General features: G+C 45.0%; 1 protein-coding gene across 6 annotated transcripts in view; it reads left to right on the forward strand.

Moving 5' to 3' along the window:
- The window catches only part of LOC134932010 (endogenous retrovirus group FC1 Env polyprotein-like), a 109330-nt gene that overhangs the window by 9611 nt on the left and 87534 nt on the right, over positions 1-12185 (forward strand). The window contains exon 3 of one of the 6 annotated variants that reach the window (XR_010179223.1): positions 3522-4387. The exons of the other annotated variants lie outside the window; for them this stretch is intronic. The gene's annotated coding sequence lies outside the window, so the exon portion shown is untranslated. Of the gene's footprint in view, positions 1-3521; positions 4388-12185 lie in introns of those variants that run through there. 6 annotated transcript variants of the gene reach the window in all.

Genomic DNA, 12185 nt, shown 5'->3' on the forward strand with positions numbered 1-12185 from the left:
GAGGTCATTCCTACTCTGATAAAGGCTAGGAAGGACGTGACAGCGAAACATTATCACCGTATTTGGAGGAAGTATGTCTCTTGGTGTGAGTCCAGGAATGCTCTCCGGAAGAATTCCATCTGGGCCGTTTCCTTCACTACCTACAGACTGGAGTGAATTTGGGCCTAAAATTAGGCTCCATTAAGGTTCAGATTTCGGCCCTATCCATTTTCTTTCAGAAGGAATTGGCTTCTCTTCCGGAAGTACAGACTTTTGTGAAGGGAGTGCTGCATATCCAGCCTCCTTTTGTGCCTCCAGTGGCACCCTGGGACCTTAACGTGGTGTTACGTTTCCTTAAGTCTCACTGGTTTGAGCCTCTTAAAACGGTGGAATTTAAGTATCTCACTTGGAAAGTGGTCATGTTGTTGGCCTTGGCATCGGCAAGGCGAGTGTCGGAATTGGCGGCTTTATCTCACAAAAGCCCCTATCTGGTTTTCCATGTGGATAGAGCAGAGTTGCGGACTCATCCTCAATTTTTGCCCAAGGTGGTTTCGTCTTTTCATATGAACCAACCTATTGTAGTGCCTGTGGCTACGCGGGACTTGGAGGATTCCGAGTCCCTTGATGTGGTCAGGGCATTGAAAATTTATGTAGCCAGAATGGCTAGGGTGAGGAAACAGAGTCTCTGTTTGTCCTGTATGCAGCCAACAACGTTGGCGCTCCTGCTTCTAAGCAGTCTATTGCTCGCTGGATCTGTAACACGATTCAGCAGGCTCATTCTACGGCTGGATTGCCTGTGCCAAATTCGGTAAAGGCCCATTCCACTAGGAGGGTGGGCTCTTCTTGGGCGGCTGCCCGAGGGGTCTCGGCATTACAGCTTTGCCGAGCAGCGACTTGGTCGGGTTCAAACACCTTTGCAAAGTTCTACAAGTTTGATACCCTGGCTGATGAGGACCTCATGTTTGCTCAATCGGTGCTGCAGAGTCATCCGCACTCTCACGCCCGTTTTGGAGCTTTGGTATAATCCCCATGGTCCTTACAGAGTACCCAGCATCCTCTAGGACGTAAGAGAAAATAAGATTTTAAACCTACCGGTAAATCTTTTTCTCCTAGTCCGTAGAGGATGCTGGGCGCCCGTCCCAGTGCGGACTACATTCTGCAAGACTTGTATATAGTTATTGCTTACATAAGGGTTATGTTACAGTTTTGATCAGTATCGAGCTGATGCTGTTTTGTTTCATACTGTTTACTGGTTCGTATATCCAGGTTATACGGTGTGGATGGTGTGGGCTGGTATAAATCTTGCCCTTAGATTAACAAAAATCCTTTCCTCGTACTGTCCGTCTCTTCTGGGCACAGTTTCTCTAACTGAGGTCTGGAGGAGGGGCATAGAGGGAGGAGCCAGTGCACACCCATATCTAAAGTTCTTTTTAGTGCCCATGTCTCCTGCGGAGCCCGTCTATTCCCCATGGTCCTTACGGAGTCCCCAGCATCCTCTACGGACTAGGAGAAAAAGATTTACCGGTAGGTTTGAAATCTTATTTTTTCCCTCAGACAGGCCTATTCTTATGGGTGATTACTACATCACCCATAAAATTTTGGTAAAGAGATTTAAACCGGCCAGGATAATGGTCACTATTTGTCCAGAAGGTGCTTTGGTTAAGTTACAGAATAAATTTAAATTCACCAACTGGAATATGTTTATCGATGACAGTGTGGTACATGATGTAATAGATGCTGGTTTATTAGCATTACTGGTCCTAGGTTATGTAAATTGTTGTATGGAAAGTGTTATAACAAGGAAAAATGTTAGAGTTTTTGCAAACAAGAAGCCGTGGCTGAACACAGAAGTTCGCTCCTTGCTTGATCCGTTCGTGATAGGGCATTTACATCCAGAAATCCGGTGGAGCTTAGGAAGGCTAGGGCGGATTTACGTAGAGGTATCAGGAGGGCTAAAATCAGTTACTCTGTTAAAATTGAGGATAAAAGTAGACAAAATGAAGATCTCTGAAATTGATGGCAGTTGATTAAGGAAATCGCTGGTTGTAAAACAAAGAAAACTGTTATGTGTGAGGCTAGTAGAGAGCTAACTGAGGATTTAAACTTATGTTATTCAAGGTTTGATAGTGATAATAGTGTGCCCATCAAGTTCCACATCCCTCGGGATGGTGAATTTCTTCTTCTGCTTGAAGAGAAAGCCGTGATAAATCGCTTGCGGTGTGTTGACCCTAGCAAATGTTCTGGCCCTGATGGTGTTCCTGGGAAGGTCCTCAGAGAATGCGCTGGTCAACTAGGAGGGATATTTACTTTTATTTATAATGTTTCTCTTTTTAATTGCGTGGTCCCTAAGTGTTTTAATGCTACAAATATTGTCCCAGTTCTTAAGAAAGGTTTAGCCAAGAGCCTGAATGATTATACTGTAGACCTATCGCTCTAACCTCACTGGTGATGACATTTTTTGAGCGCTTAGTTATGGGCAGTGGTACTAGTAGAAAAATGTGTTATAGGTACTGTGTGCGTGCACCAAATAATGGGTGTGGCCAAATGCAACATGTGGCGTGGTCAATGAAAATGGGGGCGTGATACACATATGGGAGGCCAGATACACATATGACCCCAATAGTGCCAGGTACAAATATGCCCCCACAGTGCCAGATACGCCCCCACCGTGCCAGATATGCTCCTACAGTGCCAGATACACAAATGCCCTATGTTGCCAGATGCACAAATGCCCCACGGTGCCAGATGCACAAATGCCCCACGGTGCCAGATACACAAATGCCCCATGGTGCCAGATACACAAATGCCCCCAGTAGTGCCATATATGCCCCCACAGTGCCAGACACACATTGTCCCAAAGTGCCAGATACACATTACCCCACAGTGCCAGATACACATTGTACAAGAGTGCCAGATACACATATGCCCCCACAATGCCAGATATGCCCCAACTGCGCCAGATACACATATGCCTCCGCAGTTCCAGATATGCCCCCACAGTTTCAGATATGCCCCCACAGTGCCAGATATGCCCCTACAGACCAGATATCCCCCCATAGTCCAGATATGCCCCCACTTTGCCAGATACACATGCCCTCACAGTGCTAGATATTCCCCCACAGTGCCAGATACACATATGCCCTGTGAGTGCCAAATTGTTTCCTTACAAATATTTAAAATGCCCGCTCTAATATATATTGTAGACGCCTGCACATCTTATTACCATTTGCCATGAATGTGCGCTGTACATCGCAAAACACTGCATCCCATAAGAGAAAACAATACACCCACACATTATCTGAGTTCCAAAGCTCATTGATGTATATATTTGTTATTAAAAGGATATGGATTCAATATATTACAATGTACAGTATACCTATAGTTACATGGTTACAACTCACACATTAAGCAGTTAAAACATACAGTTACAGTTACAGGCCAGTTACAGTTACAGGCCAGCATACAATACCATTATCCTTAAGTTATATAAATTCGTCTCTCCATATCACTCTCTCTCTCTCTCTCTGTGTAAAATCATGCAGGAACTGGTGTAGAAGCAACTCCATCATCCTCTGAGACAAAACAGCAACTGACTCCTGTGTGATCAGCAATGTGTTATCTAGTTTTTGGGGTAGGGGACTTTCTCATTCATGATGAGTCACTAGTCTATTCGTGAGCTGAACAGGTTCAGCCTTGGGGATGTCCAAAGGGGCTGGCATGAATTTCCTGTCCATTGTCCTAATAAGAGTGATTTTTAGTTTTCATACATTTAATCATAACTATTTGTTGCAATGTCCTACAACGTAATAACAAGTATCAAATTAATCTACACATTAATCTGCTTGCTTTAATACCAAATATGACAGGTGTATATGGTTTCGTTCAAATAATACACATACATGACATTTCTTCATTATATAATTTTAAATCATCATGATGTCTGGCGCTTGATATTATTATAATTATGTACTGTATGAAATAAGTGTCGAATCCATCTCTGTGGCATGTCCGTGTAAATGCGTGTGTTACCATATTTTGCTGTGCTCGCTGCTCGTATTTGCAAGTATAGCGACTCATAATGTGTGTAGTTTATATGTTCTTTTTATGTAATATTTTTTTTACTTCGACAGTCCACCCTTTGGCAGTAAACAATAACTGCCATCAATTATTAACATAAGAAAAAAAAATATTTCATACAATAATCGGTGACCTAGACACAAGTATGTATTCATTTCGCAAATCAGACACTTGACTATATTTGGGGAAGACAGGGAGGAGGACGAGACATCCTCTATATGCACTTGGCGGTCACGGGACCACTGGTCGGGTGTGGGACAACATTCAACCTATAGAGTATGCTGGGACAGTGCTTTGGCCTATAATGTCTGATTTGCGATGAACATTTCACACATACATGTACCTACGTCTTTGTACACTGATGTTTGGATTCGATTGAGGTTCTGCTGGGTAGATGAAGAAGACACAAACAAATTGTGAAAGTGACATAAAAAATTTTCATGATCTACATATTCCTATCATTTTCTGAACATTGTTTCCATTTCTGGAACGTATGCTAGGTCTGTTTAATAATTGAACATGGGTTATAAGTAGTGTCCTTCCTAAATAACATAAACCTTCGGAGTTCGGGGAGAGCCACTCATAAACCTTTCTTCCACATATGAGCTCTTTATCTGCAATGTGTGAATAGCCATTGTCTGATTGTTCCTGATTACCGCTGAACTCCATAACTACTAGACCTTTGATTTTTCTCTGACTTTAACAAACGGATCGGCTAATCCTGGGATCCTATAAGGAAATCACTCCTTCCTCAAGAACCAGTTCCAGTCCCACACTCGACTCCTCATAAAAAAAACCTCGCAAAAATAGAATGTCCTGAAAAAAAATGTTTGTCAGCGGGAAAGAGAAAAAAGAGAAATAGAACAAAACAACTCTTGTTCATAACAAATCAATTACAATGACTGGTCTTTCTGCAATCCTTTAGTACGCTCAGGTAGTGTTAAAATGTGCCGCCTCTCAGTCTTCACGGAACAGAGTCTCTGGTGATACTTTTGTGATCTCACTCAATTTACGATTTCCTTCCGGACTACCGACTTTCCTGCAATGGGAATCGTGGACCCAAGTCTCTCTCTCGGCTACTTTCACTGGGATAGTGCTGTCAACAAAACTTGGTATGGTCCTTCCCACCTGTCTATTAGGCAACCTGAGCGTAAGAACAATCACACAGTCTCTTGGTTCACAATCAAGACAGTTAGTATTTGGCATACCAGCAATCGACAGTTTCAAGTTCTTTTGTCAAGTTCTCAAATGCTGGCTCATCTCAATAAGGTACTGTACTGTCACGTCATTGGTGTATTTCTGATCATTGTGCGGATCAATCATGACATGAGGTTGTCTTCCAAAAACAACCAAAAAGACACAAATACCAAAACCAAAACAAAAATAAATTTCGAAGAGAGTGATTCGTTGAGTGAAGATCTGGGAGTGGTTCCGATGCTACATAATACTAGTGGCAGTATCTATGATCACAATAGTACAATTTCAAGCTTTGCTCCTACTTCTAGGGGTACCATTATCTACACACAAATTTCTGCGCAATTTTTCTTTGCAGTAAACACAGTAGCATCCGTGGCGGCAGGAAATGCCTCTACCCAGTTTGAGAAAACATCAGTGCACACCAATACATAACAATAATTCCTAAAGGGTGTTAACTGTACGAAGTCAATTTGTATTTCCTGAAAAGATCCGTCTGCAGGAGGGATATGGAATGGCTCTGTTGGTATTGCTTTACCAATATTCTTCCTCAAGCAAGCAAGACAGGTCATTGCTCTCTTACCTGCATGAGAATAGAATCCTGGCGCACACCAGTAGGCTCTCATCAGCCTGCACCTACCCTCTTTGCCTAGATGAGTCAGACTGTGTGCCACCTCAGCTAGACTTGGAAGGTATGCTCTGGGGGCTACTGGCTTACCGTGTCCACCTGTCCACAGTCCTGAGGACTCCTGGCCATACCCCTTTGTCCTCCAGACTGCCTTTTCCTGTAGGGAACACAAATTTTTCATTTAAATTTACTATTGTGTGTTTGCAATGTAGAGTATCATGAGCATAACTAAAAAAAAAAAGAAAATAACTCTAGAGGAGAGAAAGAAGAAGAAAATGAAAAAGAAAATGTCAGGTTTGCCATTCACCAACAGGCATATCAGTGTCTATACAAAATTTCCCTTCACCAGTATTCCCATTCTCCACCCTTTGTGCATGACAAGGCACACTGCAGTAATACTGGTGTTATCGTGCTGTTGAGATATACTGGGTTTGGTCAGAACTCTGAAGGACCTAGGCATGTGGAGTTTGAACTGTACTTGGGTCCATGTATTGTACCACCCTGTGTGAATGCAAAAGATGAAGAGGAAACTGTAGAAAAACAGAATAGAGGTTGGTGACAGATGAGTTTGTAGAGGTGAAGAAGATTTTATAAAAATTTGACAACTGGATTGGGCACTACGGGGAAGTGATTCTCTACCTGGTCTACTCCCCTTAAAAAAAAATCTGTGTTTGTTTTATTGCTATTGGGACTATCCCAGCCATCAATCCAGTGTCCTGTCCATCCTAAGTTCATAGGAAACCCGGTATCTGTGAGATAATTTCCTCTACCTGTGATGGACATGCATCTAGAACAGTAGACTGCGACATTAGTCTTCGTGGGTGTCTAACATACTTTGTACTTCCTGAGCGGGAGCACAGTATATGTATATCATATCTAACAAAATTAAGTTAATCAGGGGCCATTTCTGCTAGGAAAAAGAAGCATAAGTTTAGAGGCTCCATCTTAACCCCAGCAAGTTTTGTCAAAGGGTAATGTTGCATTTATTTTGTTCTTCCCATTAGCCGAATCTGTGTTTTCTATAAGGCTTATGATTCCTTACTATATGTCCCTTGGTCCCGTCTATGTGTTTAATAATGTGGCTTGTGTTTTCTGTCTAGGGGATCTATATTGACTATGTGTCCTACTACTCCTACAATCTCTGGCAAAATGCCCTTCCTTCCTACAAGTGTAACATATTATTGACCATTAGGGATCTGGGGTTTGGACTGATGGGTTTTTCCTGCATGTGCCAGTATACAAACCGTCCTCAACTTCTCCACCTGTTGTTCTCTGCGCCTAGCACTATTCTTGTGATGTTCAATAGCACACTATCTAAGATTAGCTACTGTGACCCCTTTCCAATTTTGCAAAGAAGTCTGCACCCTGACACTCAATGCCTTATTGAGCCCGTCCATTTGCACAGAGACAGCCACCTCCCATTTGCCGAATTAATGTTTACCAGTGGTCTTATCCAGATGGAGAGTTTTCTATTACTGCAAAAGACAAAAAAAAAAAAAAAAAAGTTTAACAAGCTTCTAGGTCATGCGAAGTATTCATTCAATCCTTCTTATCCCGTATTAAGGGTCTGTACATGGTCCAACAAACATTTCCGAGCTCATCTTGACTAGGGGCATTACTAGGAATGAATACTTCTTATATGGTAACTGAAAGAAATACTCGGGGGTTACCCCAGGGCCGAAACTAGGATTTTTGTCACCCGGGGCAAGGTAGTCATTTGACACCCCACCCCCAATAAATAAATAAAAATAATAATAATAAAAATTAAAATAAATAAATACATGAATAAAAATATTATATATATATATATATATATATCTCTTTCAGAACTTTTTTACCTGAAAAATTGCCTTTTCTAACATGAATTTCATATCCAGGAAAAAGTGTCCCCATTTTACACAGTACGACAGGCAAGTGTCCCCATTCCCCATTTTACACATTGCTGCAGACAGGTGACCCCATTTTACACATTGCGGTAGACAGGTGTCCCCATTTTACACATTGCGGCAGGAAAAAGTGTCCCCATTTTACACATTGCGGCAGACAGGTGACCCCATTTTACACATTGCGGCAGACAGGTGTCCCCATTTTACACATTGCGGCAGGAAAAAGTTTCCCCATTTGACACATTGCGGCAGGCACGTGTCCCCATTTTACACAGTACGCTGGCAAGTGTCCCCATTTTACACATTGCGGCAGGAAAGTGTCCCCATTTTACACATTGCGGCAGGAAAAAGTGTCACCATTTTACACATTGCGGCAGGCACAGGTCCCCATTTTACACATTGCGGCAGGAAAAAGTGTCCCCATTTTACACATTGCGGCAGGCACAGGTCCCCATTTTACACATTGCGGCAGGAAAAAGTGTCCCCATTTTACACATTGCGGCAGGCACAGGTCCCCATTTTACACAGTACGCTGGCAAGTGTCCCCATTTTACACATTGCGGCAGGCACAGGTCCCCATTTTACACAGTACGCTGGCAAGTGTCCCCATTTTACACATTGCGGCAGGCACAGGTCCCCATTTTACACAGTACGCTGGCAAGTGTCCCCATTTTACACATTGCGGCAGGCACAGGTCCCCATTTCACACAGTACGCTGGCAAGTGTCCCCATTTCTCTATCGTCCTAGTGGATGCTGGGGTTCCTGAAAGGACCATGGGGAATAGCGGCTCCGCAGGAGACAGGGCACAAAAAGTAAAGCTTTTCCAGATCAGGTGGTGTGCACTGGCTCCTCCCCCTATGACCCTCCTCCAGACTCCAGTTAGATTTTTGTGCCCGGCCGAGAAGGGTGCAATCTAGGTGGCTCTCCTAAAGAGCTGCTTAGAAAAAGTTTAGCTTAGGTTTTTTATTTTACAGTGAGTCCTGCTGGCAACAGGATCACTGCAACGAGGGACTGAGGGGAGAAGAAGTGAACTCACCTGCGTGCAGGATGGATTGGCTTCTTGGCTACTGGACATCAGCTCCAGAGGGACGATCACAGGTACAGCCTGGATGGTCACCGGAGCCGCGCCGCCGGCCCCCTTGCAGATGCTGAAGTCAGAAGAGGTCCAGAATCGGCGGCTGAAGACTCCTGCAGTCTTCTAAAGGTAGCGCACAGCACTGCAGCTGTGCGCCATTTTCCTCTCAGCACACTTCACACGCAGTCACTGAGGGTGCAGGGCGCTGGGGGGGGGGCGCCCTGGGAGGCAAATGTAACCTATATAAAGGCTAAAAATACCTCACATATAGCCCCAGAGGCTATATGGAGATATTTAACCCCTGCCTGGATTCACTAAATAGCGGGAGACGAGCCCGCCGGAAAAGGGGCGGGGCCTATCTCCTCAGCACACGGCGCCATTTCCTCTCACAGCTCCGCTGGTCAGGACGGCTCCCAGGTCTCTCCCCTGCACTGCACTACAGAAACAGGGTAAAACAGAGAGGGGGGGCAAATTTATGGCGATATTTTGATATATATAAAGCAGCTATAAGGGAGCACTTATTATAAGGCTATCCCTGTTATATATAGCGCTTTTGGTGTGTGCTGGCAAACTCTCCCTCTGTCTCCCCAAAGGGCTAGTGGGTCCTGTCTTCGTTAGGAGCATTCCCTGTGTGTCTGCTGTGTGTCGGTACGTGTGTGTCGACATGTATGAGGACGATATTGGTGTGGAGGCGGAGCAATTGCCAAATATGAGGATGTCACCCCCTAGGGAGTCGACACCAGAATGGATGCCTTTATTTATGGAACTACGGGATAGTGTCAACACGCTAAAGCAGTCGTTTGACGACATGAGACGGCCGGACAATCAATTAGTGCCTGTCCAGGCGACTCAAACACCGTCAGGGGCTGTGAAACGCCCTTTGCCTCAGTCGGTCGACACAGACCCAGACACAGGCACTGACTCCAGTGGTGACGGTGACGAATCAACCGTATTTTCCAGTAGGGCCACACGTTATATGATTTTGGCAATGAAGGAGGCGTTACATTTAGCTGATACTACAGGTACCACTAAACAGGGTATTATGTGGGGTGTGAAAAAACTACCTATAGTTTTTCCTGAATCAGAAGAATTAAATGACGTGTGTAATGAAGCGTGGGTTGCCCCTGATAAAAAGCTGATAATTTCAAAGAAATTATTGGCATTATACCCTTTCCCGCCAGAGGTTAGGGAGCGCTGGGAAACACCTCCTAGGGTAGACAAGGCGCTAACACGCTTATCTAAACAAGTGGCGTTACCCTCTCCTGAGACGGCCGCACTTAAAGATCCATCAGATAGGAGGATGGAAAATATCCAAAAAAGTATATACACACATGCAGGTGTTATACTACGACCAGCTATAGCGACTGCCTGGATGTGCAGTGCTGGGGTAGTTTGGTCAGAGTCCCTGATTGAAAATATTGATACCCTGGACAGGGACAATATTTTACTGTCGTTAGAACAAATAAAGGATGCATTTCTTTATATGCGTGATGCACAGAGGGATATCTGCACACTGGCATCACGGGTAAGTGCTATGTCCATTTCGGCCAGAAGAGCTTTATGGACGCGACAGTGGACAGGCGATGCGGATTCAAAACGACATATGGAAGTTTTGCCGTATAAAGGGGAGGAGTTATTTGGAGTCGGTCTATCAGATTTGGTGGCCACGGCTACAGCCGGGAAATCCACCTTTCTACCTCAAGTCACTCCCCAACAGAAAAAGGCACCGACTTTTCAACCGCAGCCCTTTCGTTCCTTTAAAAATAAGAGAGCAAAGGGCTATTCATATCTGCCACGAGGCAGAGGTCGAGGGAAGAGACAGCAACAGGCAGCTCCTTCCCAGGAACAGAAGCCTTCCCCGGCTTCTACAAAAGCCTCAGCATGACGCTGGGGCTTCTCAAGCGGACTCGGGGACGGTGGGTGGTCGTCTCAAAAATTACAGCGCGCAGTGGGCTCACTCGCAGGTAGATCCCTGGATCCTGCAGATAATATCTCAGGGGTACAGGTTGGAATTAGAGACAGATCCACCTCGCCGTTTCCTGAAGTCTGCTTTACCAACGTCCCCCTCCGAAAGGGAGACGGTTTTGGAAGCCATTCACAAGCTGTACTCTCAGCAGGTGATAGTCAAGGTACCTCTTCTACAACAAGGGAAGGGGTATTATTCCACTCTTTTTGTGGTACCGAAGCCGGATGGCTCGGTAAGGCCTATTCTAAATCTGAAGTCCTTGAACCTGTACATAAAGAAGTTCAAGTTCAAGATGGAGTCACTCAGAGCAGTGATAGCGAACCTGGAAGAGGGGGACTTTATGGTATCCTTGGACATCAAGGATGCGTATCTCCACGTTCCAATTTACCCCTCACACCAGGGGTACCTCAGGTTCGTTGTACAAAACTGTCACTATCAGTTTCAGACGCTGCCGTTCGGATTGTCCACGGCACCTCGGGTCTTTACAAAGGTAATGGCCGAGATGATGATTCTTCTTCGAAGAAAAGGCATATTAATTATCCCATACTTGGACGATCTCCTAATAAGGGCAAGGTCCAGAGAACAGCTAGAGATGGGATTAGCACTGTCGCAAGAAGTGCTAAAACAGCACGGGTGGATTCTGAATATTCCAAAATCCCAGTTAATGCCGACAACTCGTCTGCTGTTCCTAGGGATGATTCTGGACACGGTTCAGAAAAAGGTTTTTCTCCCGGAGGAAAAAGCCAAGGAGTTATCCGAGCTTGTCAGGAACCTCCTAAAACCAGGAAAGGTGTCTGTACATCAATGCACAAGAGTCCTGGGAAAAATGGTGGCTTCTTACGAAGCAATTCCATTCGGCAGATTCCACGCAAGAATTTTCCAAAGGGATCTGTTGGACAAATGGTCAGGGTCGCATCTTCAGATGCACCTGCGGATAACCCTGTCTCCAAGGACAAGGGTGTCTCTTCTGTGGTGGTTGCAGAGTGCTCATCTATTGGAGGGCCGCAGATTCGGCATACAGGATTGGATCCTGGTGACCACGGACGCCAGCCTGAGAGGCTGGGGAGCAGTCACACAAGGAAGAAACTTCCAGGGAGTATGGACGAGCCTGGAAACGTCTCTTCACATAAACATTCTGGAACTAAGAGCAATATACAATGCTCTAAGCCAGGCAGAACCTCTGCTTCAGGGAAAACCGGTGTTGATCCAGTCGGACAACATCACGGCAGTCGCCCATGTGAACAGACAGGGCGGCACAAGAAGCAGGAGTGCAATGGCAGAAGCTGCAAGGATTCTTCGCTGGGCAGAGAATCATGTGATAGCACTGTCAGCAGTGTTCATCCCGGGAGTGGACAACTGGGAAGCAGACTTCCTCAGCA

Source organism: Pseudophryne corroboree, chromosome 6 (assembly GCF_028390025.1).
Source record: "Pseudophryne corroboree isolate aPseCor3 chromosome 6, aPseCor3.hap2, whole genome shotgun sequence".
In the NCBI taxonomy this organism is placed as follows: domain Eukaryota; kingdom Metazoa; phylum Chordata; class Amphibia; order Anura; family Myobatrachidae; genus Pseudophryne; species Pseudophryne corroboree.